Source organism: Gymnoscopelus microlampas (assembly GCF_963454915.1).
Source record: "Gymnoscopelus microlampas genome assembly, chromosome: 16".
Taxonomy (NCBI): Eukaryota; Metazoa; Chordata; class Actinopteri; order Myctophiformes; family Myctophidae; genus Gymnoscopelus; species Gymnoscopelus microlampas.
The window spans coordinates 7,586,334-7,594,759 of NC_139953.1; the positions used below are offsets into that span (position 1 = coordinate 7,586,334).

An 8,426-nucleotide genomic window follows, 5' to 3' on the forward strand; every position below is an offset into this window, starting at 1 on the left:
AGAAAATTGATTCAGGTAGAAAAACTTATGTCATGCATGTTGATGAACTACAAACCTATACATCCATGTGATTAATGCTAATTGAAGATTAGCCAGAATTGCTAAAAGTGGTCCTTTTCACCAAAATGTGGCTGTGGGGTAAAGTGAGACAAATGGCTTGGGGTACAGTGGGAAACTGTCTCAAAGTTAAGTTTAGTACTTAAACATAGTTTCATCTAATATTGGTTTGATAATCCAATTGGTTTGATAATCTAATATTGGTTTGATTGGTTAAAACTGGTTTGTCTCGGTTGGGGTAAAGTGAGACACCTTCCAATTGTGTAGAGCAAAATGTGCTTAATGACCAATTGCCATGATTCTGTTACTAGTCTGACATTAGTTCTGGAATGTGTGGTTGTCAAGCTGTCATTTTAGCTCACCTAGAGGGGAGAAAATGTAAAAAATGTCTCACATTACCCCACTCTCCCCTATTGTTGAAAGTTAAAGCTCTATTTTCTGGTGTTTATTCAGGGGTCTCCCCGTCTGTCCAGCTCTGTTGTAAACAGATAATGGGCCCTATGCACAGCAGCCATATTGTCAAGACATTCAGAGGTGTTATCAATTGATACTAATGAAGGCTCTGTGCCATTCTGGTCAGACGGAGTCAGGGTGCTGATATTGTGCATGTTGGCTGACTGGAAACACTCCCAAATGGCCCTTTTACGGGTGTGTAACTCTGAGAGTTATGGGGGTCGTGGAAATCTGAAATAAAAAAATCTGAGAACTACTGTGCTACACTAAATGGAACAGAGCCTTCATTAGTATCACTGGTGACACCTGTGAAGGAAGTGATAATATGTCTGCTGTGCATAGAGCCTATAGTAATACATTTTCAGGTCAGGGCACCAACCACTTTTATCCAAACAGGAGAGAAAACTCATACACGAGAAAGGATAAGCAAGTACAATTTTATAATTCTACTTGTAGATCTTTAGAAATCTTAGTATTGAGTATTTCTTAAAGTTTTAAAAAACCGCCAACATAGGTTTAAGTGGTTTAAAATACCATGAAATCATATGAAATTCAATGAAGTGACTTATTGTGTCCACTAGAGGGCACTGCATCCCAACAGTGGACAATGCCACATCTGCAGCTAAAACACAATCCCTCCAAACGGCAAAAAAAAAGAAGAAACTGACAGCTCGATCGGCCAATCACAACCCGACATGAGATCCGGTGACGCCCCCTGAACCAATGAGAACAGCGGAAAAGATGTGTGCGTTTGTGTGTGTGTGTGTAGGGGCGGGGATTTGTACCGTAGGTAGGCGGGGTTTGATTCTGACGGTGAGCCGCGGCGGTAGATAGAAAACAGCCGACCTACAAGCCCACAAGGCGTCGCCCCAGCCACGCCTTGTGGGCTTGTAGCTCGGTTGTTTTCCTGGCCTGCGACACCGTCGTACGGACGGAGCTTAAATCAGGGCTTTAGAGCAGCGTTGCCACGTCTGCGTATTATAAGCGACTTTGGGCTTGTTTTTCTGTAAAGTTGCTTGTAATTTTTTTAGGGCTTGTTTCTAAAAGTGTAGTAGCTTATTTGGGCTTGTTTCCTAATTTTGTTTAAACCGGTGGTTCTCAAACATTTTCATATTTGGTCCAGGGACCCACCATCTAAAAATATGTTGTGCCAGCCAGGGACCCCCGTACCAGTAGGCTACTACCAGATTTAATGTTGTTAAAAATATTTCAAATTTTCACTTTTTTCCCAAGATATTTTTGAAAATAGCAGATAAAGTACCAAAAGTAAAAGTACTAAATATTTGAAAATAGCAGATCTACAAGCTCACAACGCATCGCATCGCGACGCTTTGTGAGCTTGTAGATCGGCTATTTTCAAATAGTTCAGGTATAAAATAGGGTTAAAGTGGTTAATGTATGTTTCATTATATCATAATTTATATCTGAAGAGTAACTAGTTACTAAAGTTTTCAAATAAATGTAGTGGAGTAAAAGTACAATATTTGCCTCTGAGATGTAGTGGAGTAGAAGTAAAAGTATTGGAAACTGGACATACTCAAGTAAAGTACAAATACCTCAAAATTGTACTTAAGTACAGTACTTGAGCAAATGTACTTAGTTACTTTACACCACTGGTAAAATAGCCGGTTTAGTGTGCTCATGTGAAAGCTAGTTGCTTATTTCTCTCGCAAGACCTGGCAACGCTGCTTCAGCGATCCAGTGAGATTCAGTGGATGTGAGATTTGTGGACACACACACACACACACACACACACTTTTTTTTGTCGTGGAGAGAGAGAGAGGGAGAAAGAGAGAGGAGGGGACAGTCACAGTCAGTTATTTTGGGGGGGACAAGAAGACCCAGACTTTGAGGACACGTTTTTTTTGAGAGGGGGACAAAGTTTGTGTTTCTGTCTCGATCGGTGGGATTTCAAAAACCCAGGTAAAGACCTTTTTAACCCTTTAAAAACCACGTGATTCTTGTGTTACATACGATACAGCAGCAGGATGGCTTGTTTGCAGAATGCAGATGTTTTCGATGCTATTGCGGGCAATCGGATGCATTATTGTTCTGAACGTTGACGTGATAAAAGCTGTTTGTTTACCTGTATGACGTCGGCAGTATGGTTATGATTGTAAAATAGCATAAAAAGCCTCGCAGTCGCATCACAAGCCGCTATATACCTTAACCTTCCATTTAAAACATTCCATGGCGCCTGATCTCTCATCATCATCTACCCCCCCATGATGATACTTTACATTAGCTAACATGATTCACATCGATGTGTTGTTTCTTGGTGTGTGTGTTTTGTAGTAAATTAGCAGGAATCTCGTCGAAATGGGTCGAATAATAGTCTCTGATCCACGTGTGTTTGCTCTCAAACACAGTCCAGTGGACTAGAGACCCTTGTTCCAATCGATAGACACATCCCTCATACTATGATGTGTGGATGTTGGATGGTTGATCATAGTGCTTGGTGGTCTTGTAATGCACTGGTTCTCAAACAATTTCACGTCAAGCACCCCCCCCCCCAAATTGATATTATTATGCATTTGGCCGAGCCACCTGAAAATATTTTGGGGGACCCCATAAGAGAAGATTTAATTTAGTTAAAATCAAAACATATTTTCCTGATCATCAAAATTGAAACAAGTATTACAAAAAGTGTTAAGAGTGGTCAAATTGATTTTGATGCTGTAGAACTCATTTGGAACCCGTTCCAAATGAGTTCTACAGCATCAAAATCCCCCCTCAATGACCCCTGGGGGTCCCCGGACCGACCCCACCTTGAGAACAACTGCATACCACGTCGTGATGTGTACTGAAGAAAGGTTGATCATAATGTAACATGTTGATTTGTAATGATTGATGCACCAATGCATTTCCCTTGGGCTTGTCTTAAGCTGTGACGCCAGATGGTTGGTTGTTTGGTTGTTTGAAAACATGCTGCCTTGCCTTGCCTGCATCAGGCTGTTGGAAGCCAAACCCTACATGGATGGAATGGTTTTTGGTTGTGTGATGATATTACATGTTACTCACACATGAGCATAGTCTTGATCCTAGGCTAACATGAGCTGTGTGTGGAAGAGCCTTTTTTAGTTTAAATTATGACAAGGCATATATTATACACTGTATGATCTTGTCAGAAAGCAACTAGATTGTTTGGCCCAGTATTCTTGCCAAGATGTGTGGTAAAGGAATTTCAGACAGACTGTTCGATTCATCACCACCTCTGAGCAACTCTTGTTATCGCAGATAAGATGGTTGTAGTAAAATCAAAGGTGGCTGACTTGTTATTTTAATATTCATCCGTGTAACCACGGTACAAAATGTATAAATTATGATATATGATACTTCTGTAATTTGACACACTGGCTTATTAGTTTGACTCACATTTCGGAAGGCTTGTATGTGGTTGAGAATGTGGGAAAACTGTAGTTTGGCCCTGAAGAAGGGCTCAGATAATATTGTAAATTATAATAATAAATAATGTAGCTTGTGTGTATTTGTGTTTTGTCCAGAGAGTGATCTTGATACTCTGTTGACGGTGGAAAAATAACATTCTGAGATTTAGAGGATTATCAGAAAAAATATATTGTTTATAAAATGCCAAATCTAGGTCTCCAAGGGAGCTGTGTGTGTGTGTGTGTGTGTGTGTGTGTGTGTGTGTGTGTGTGTGTGTGTTCACCATGTTGCCATCCCCATTCAAATACATAGGAGCCATGGTTTGACAGATGGCAAGAGGCTCAACTAGCTTGCAGACATGCAGAAACGCAGCCAGACGAACAGACAGACAACTTAACCGTAGTAGCTGTTGACACCTGTGCTGTCAACTGAGCAGAAAATGGGCTGCAAGAATGTATGCTGTGATGCATACAAGTCAGTGTCGAACATCATTGGTGGGAACTAAGTAACTAAGTACCGTACCATGTAACTAATGCTGTCGAGTAATTGTAGTGGAGTGAAAAGCAGAATATTTCCCCCTGAGGTGTAGTGGAGTAGAAGTATATACTATAAAGTGTTGAGTAAAGTACATTTAGATTATTATTACAACAGGCACATTAACCACTTGAGCTTTATTTTATACTTTGGCTTGCCAAAGGATTTTGACATTGATTACTTGTATTAACAGTTTGCAAAAAGTACAAAGTTATTACAGTTATGCAATAATGCTGAAAGGAGAACACAAAAAGTCTGGAGGGGTTGTTTCCATCGTGGTCCTATGCATTCAATTCATCAAGACGCTATAAAGACATACAATACTATTCAAGAAATCATCAACAAACTTTGAAAACGTTTAAACACAACTAGGTACTAAGTCTGTACGTATTTGTTTTGATTCCTATACTTTTGTAATTGTACTCGAGTCAAATTTTACACACAGAACAGGCCTTTTAATGAAGAGTATTTCTTACACTGTGGTATTCGGTACTTTTACTCGAGTAAAGCCAATCTGTTTACTTCTCCCACCACAGTGCCTGACATTAATATTACATTATCCTCATTAAAGTGTAATAAAATCAGTCCGCCTGTCCTCCCCTCCCAACTAAATGCATTTTCGCTAGTCATTGGCCGGCGTCTCTCCCCACTTTGCTGTCTTGTGTGATGGCATGTTTGTGTGCTTTGGAATTGGGTGGAATGCGGTATTAAAGACTCACTGGAACGCATCAGACAGACACTGAGCCAGACACCCTAATATCAGGGCAGCTGGCCATGTGCCAAGGGTATTAACAAACGGCACCCTTCAAATCTAACCCCCCGTGTGTGTGTGTGTGTGTGTGTGTGTGTGTGTGTGTGTGTGTGTGTGTGTGTGTGTGTGTGTGTGTGTGTGTGTGTGTGTGTGTGTGTGTGTGTGTGTGTGTGTGTGTGTGTGTGTGTGTGTGTGTGTGTGTGTGTGTGTGTGTGTGTGTGTGTGTGTGTGTGTGTGTGTGTGTGTGTGTGTGTGTCTCCTGCTTGTCCATGGATTAAAGTTCTCTGCCGCCACGACTGATTTCAGTCATTTGGATTCCATAGAAGCCAGCATGTCTTCTATGAAAGCATGTTGCGCAGCGAAAACAGCCGATCTACAAGCTCTCAATGCGTCTGCGACGCATTGAGAGCTTGTAGATGGACTATTTTCGGTTATTATTTTAAGATTAGAGCATTTTGAAGTGGTTAAACTTAATGGTCTCGGATATTTATATATATTGTGTGTGTGTGTGTGTGTGTGTCTTGGTCATTCAAACATCTTTAGTCGTGAGATTTTATTTCACCTTTTCCTGATCATCACACAAGGCAGGTTGCACCCAACAGCTCAGGGTCCACAGTGTGAGCTTGTAAAATGGCTTTTAAAACAACTGGGAGTAGCATAACTATGATTGGGATCCTTTTCGGGTTTGAACGATTCCGGTTCCTTACAGATTCCCTCTCTCAGCGGTCCGATTCCTATTGGGGCTTCCAAATGGACCCTTACAGGTCTGTAATAGGCTCTATGCACAGCAGCCATATTATCACTTCCTTCACAGGTGTTTTACCAATGATACTAATGAAGGCTCTGTTCCATTTAGTGTAGCGCAGTGGTTTCCACGACCCCCATAACTCTGAGAGTGTACAAATGGAACCACATGGACCCTTACGGGTCCATGTGGTTCCATTTGTACACTCTCAGAGTTACACACCTGTAAGGGGCCATTTGGAAGCCCATGAGGGTCCCTGGACCCCACCTTTAGACCCACTGGTGTAACAGAGTGTTTCCAGTGGGCCAACATGCACAATATCAGCACCCTGACTCTGTTTGACCAGAATGGAACAGAGCCTTCATTAGTATCATTGGTAACACCTGTGAATGTCTTCATATGGCTGCTGTGAATAGAGCCTATTCTGAGAGTTATAGGTGGTCCTTGAAATTAAAATAGTTTGAGAGAACCACCTGTATTGTAATTGTGTAGCAGCACAGAGGTTCTTAAACCTTTTCAAGGACCCCCGAATGGACACTGTATTAGCCCACGGACCCCCATTTGAAAAGATATGCCAGGGACCTCCATAAGAGAAGATGTTTATGGCTCTAGCAGTGACATTTTAATTTCAAGGACCCCCAGTTTGACATGCATTATGGCCTAATGCCATTACATGGGGGTCCATAGCCTAATGATTAGGCTATGGACCCCCATGTAATGGCATTTCTACCTTTGGGACCCCAGTTTATATTGTAAAATCAATGTCAATTTAACTCTTGAGTTACAGACCCGCCATAAGGGGCCATTTGGTTCCTAACTATATTTAGCTGGGGACCCCCTGGAACTCCCTCGAAGACCCCTGGGGGTCCCCGGACCCCACTTTGAGAACCAATGGTGTATCGGATGTGAAGTCCACATATTGGCTCTGACAGTGTGATTAAAAAAACGTTTCAGGAAACGTTTTCCAAACCCGACTCCAGTTCCTCCGAATGTTGGATCTGGTTCCGGATCCCTACCCTACACACAACCTTGTGAGCTTGTAAATCTGCTATTTTTGGGAGTAGCAGGCAGCAGCATAACAGGATGTCGTAGAACAGTGGGATTCCAGTGGAGTTGGCTCGCTGTCAGGGCCTCGCTAATGAGAAGCTTTAATTGGGAGAGCCTCTGGTGGGAGAGTGTCACTGAGGTTGTACAGCTAAACGCCACGCTAAGCCCAAACGGATGCACGGGGGCTTTCTCTTCTTTTTCTAAGCAACGCTGGCTGTCATGCTAGTACTGACAGCACCCCCCCCCCCCTCCACCTCCATGTATGATGGTGTAAAATGGCTGCCTTGTTGCCTTGTGAATAATGTGGTCAATAAGCGTATGTCTCCAAACCAGTCATGATAATACCTCTGTGATTGTATTCTATTCAGTACATTTTTGGAATACATTATTATCTAGTTTAATGAGAAAGTCCGTTGCCTGCATGCCTGACAGAGGTCATGTCAACTGTATCAGGGCTTTAGAGCCAGTGAGATTCAGTGGATGTGAGATTTCTGGACACACACACACACACACACACACACACACACACACACACACACACACACACACACACACACACACACACACACACACACACACACACACATCATTTTGTCATGGAGAGGAGGGGTCAGTTTTGGGCACAAGAAGACAGATTTGAGGACATGTTTTTGGGGACAAAGTTTGTTCTCGTTGGTAATTTAACCCAGGTAAAGACTTTTTTTTTTATTAACCACGTGATCATGTTGTTGCATACACACCACTATATAGCAGCAGTAGGCTGGCTCCCTTTGCGGATGTTTTCGATGCTTTCGCGGGCAATTCCATGCATTGTTTGTTGCTATGACTTAATGTTCATGTTAATGTCATAACGCTGTGGTTTACCTGTACGTCGGCTGTATGGTTATGTTTGTAAAAAAAAAAGGGACCATAACATAAAAAGCCTCGTATCATAATCCGCTTATCCAATGTGGTCTTTACCATACCTTCCTTGAAATCATATTTCATGGCGCCTTTTCATCTGCAAAGGCCTCATGCTGCGAGGCGTTGTGTGCTTGTAGATCTGCTATTTTCGGCAAAGTGGTTTGATGTAGGGGGGAAAAAGAGCAGACTAAGTACAGAGTGAAAGGTCAGGTTTACTAAGTATTGTTTAAGTGCATGGTTAAATGTCTGGAAATACACATTAACATGAATCCAACATGATAGTGCTGTGAAACAAGTCTATGAAGCTGCCTATAAAAAATATATATATTTGATACAATATATAATGGGGGGGTCCCTACTTATTTCGCTCTCAGCCAAGGGGTCCTTGGCCTGAAAACGTTGAAGACCCCTGATCTACATCGTCGTCGTGTTTGTTTAAATATGATCAGGGGACTGGTTTGCTCACTTAATCTCTGGACCTATTTAGCAGGACGTCAGTGGAACTGGATGGGTCCTCTGTTGCTGCTTGACTTTATTTGATAACTGACG

General features: G+C 42.1%; 1 protein-coding gene across 5 annotated transcripts in view; it reads left to right on the top strand.

Annotated features, from left to right (window-relative positions):
- Positions 1-2,264: 2,264 nt before the first annotated feature.
- LOC311062490 (protein 4.1-like) overlaps positions 2,265-8,426 on the top strand; it is a 120,710-nt gene continuing 114,548 nt past the window's right edge. For all 5 annotated transcript variants that reach the window (XM_084081547.1, XM_084081550.1, XM_084081549.1 and 2 more), the window contains exon 1: positions 2,265-2,433. The gene's annotated coding sequence lies outside the window, so the exon portion shown is untranslated. The remainder of the gene's footprint in view (positions 2,434-8,426) is intronic.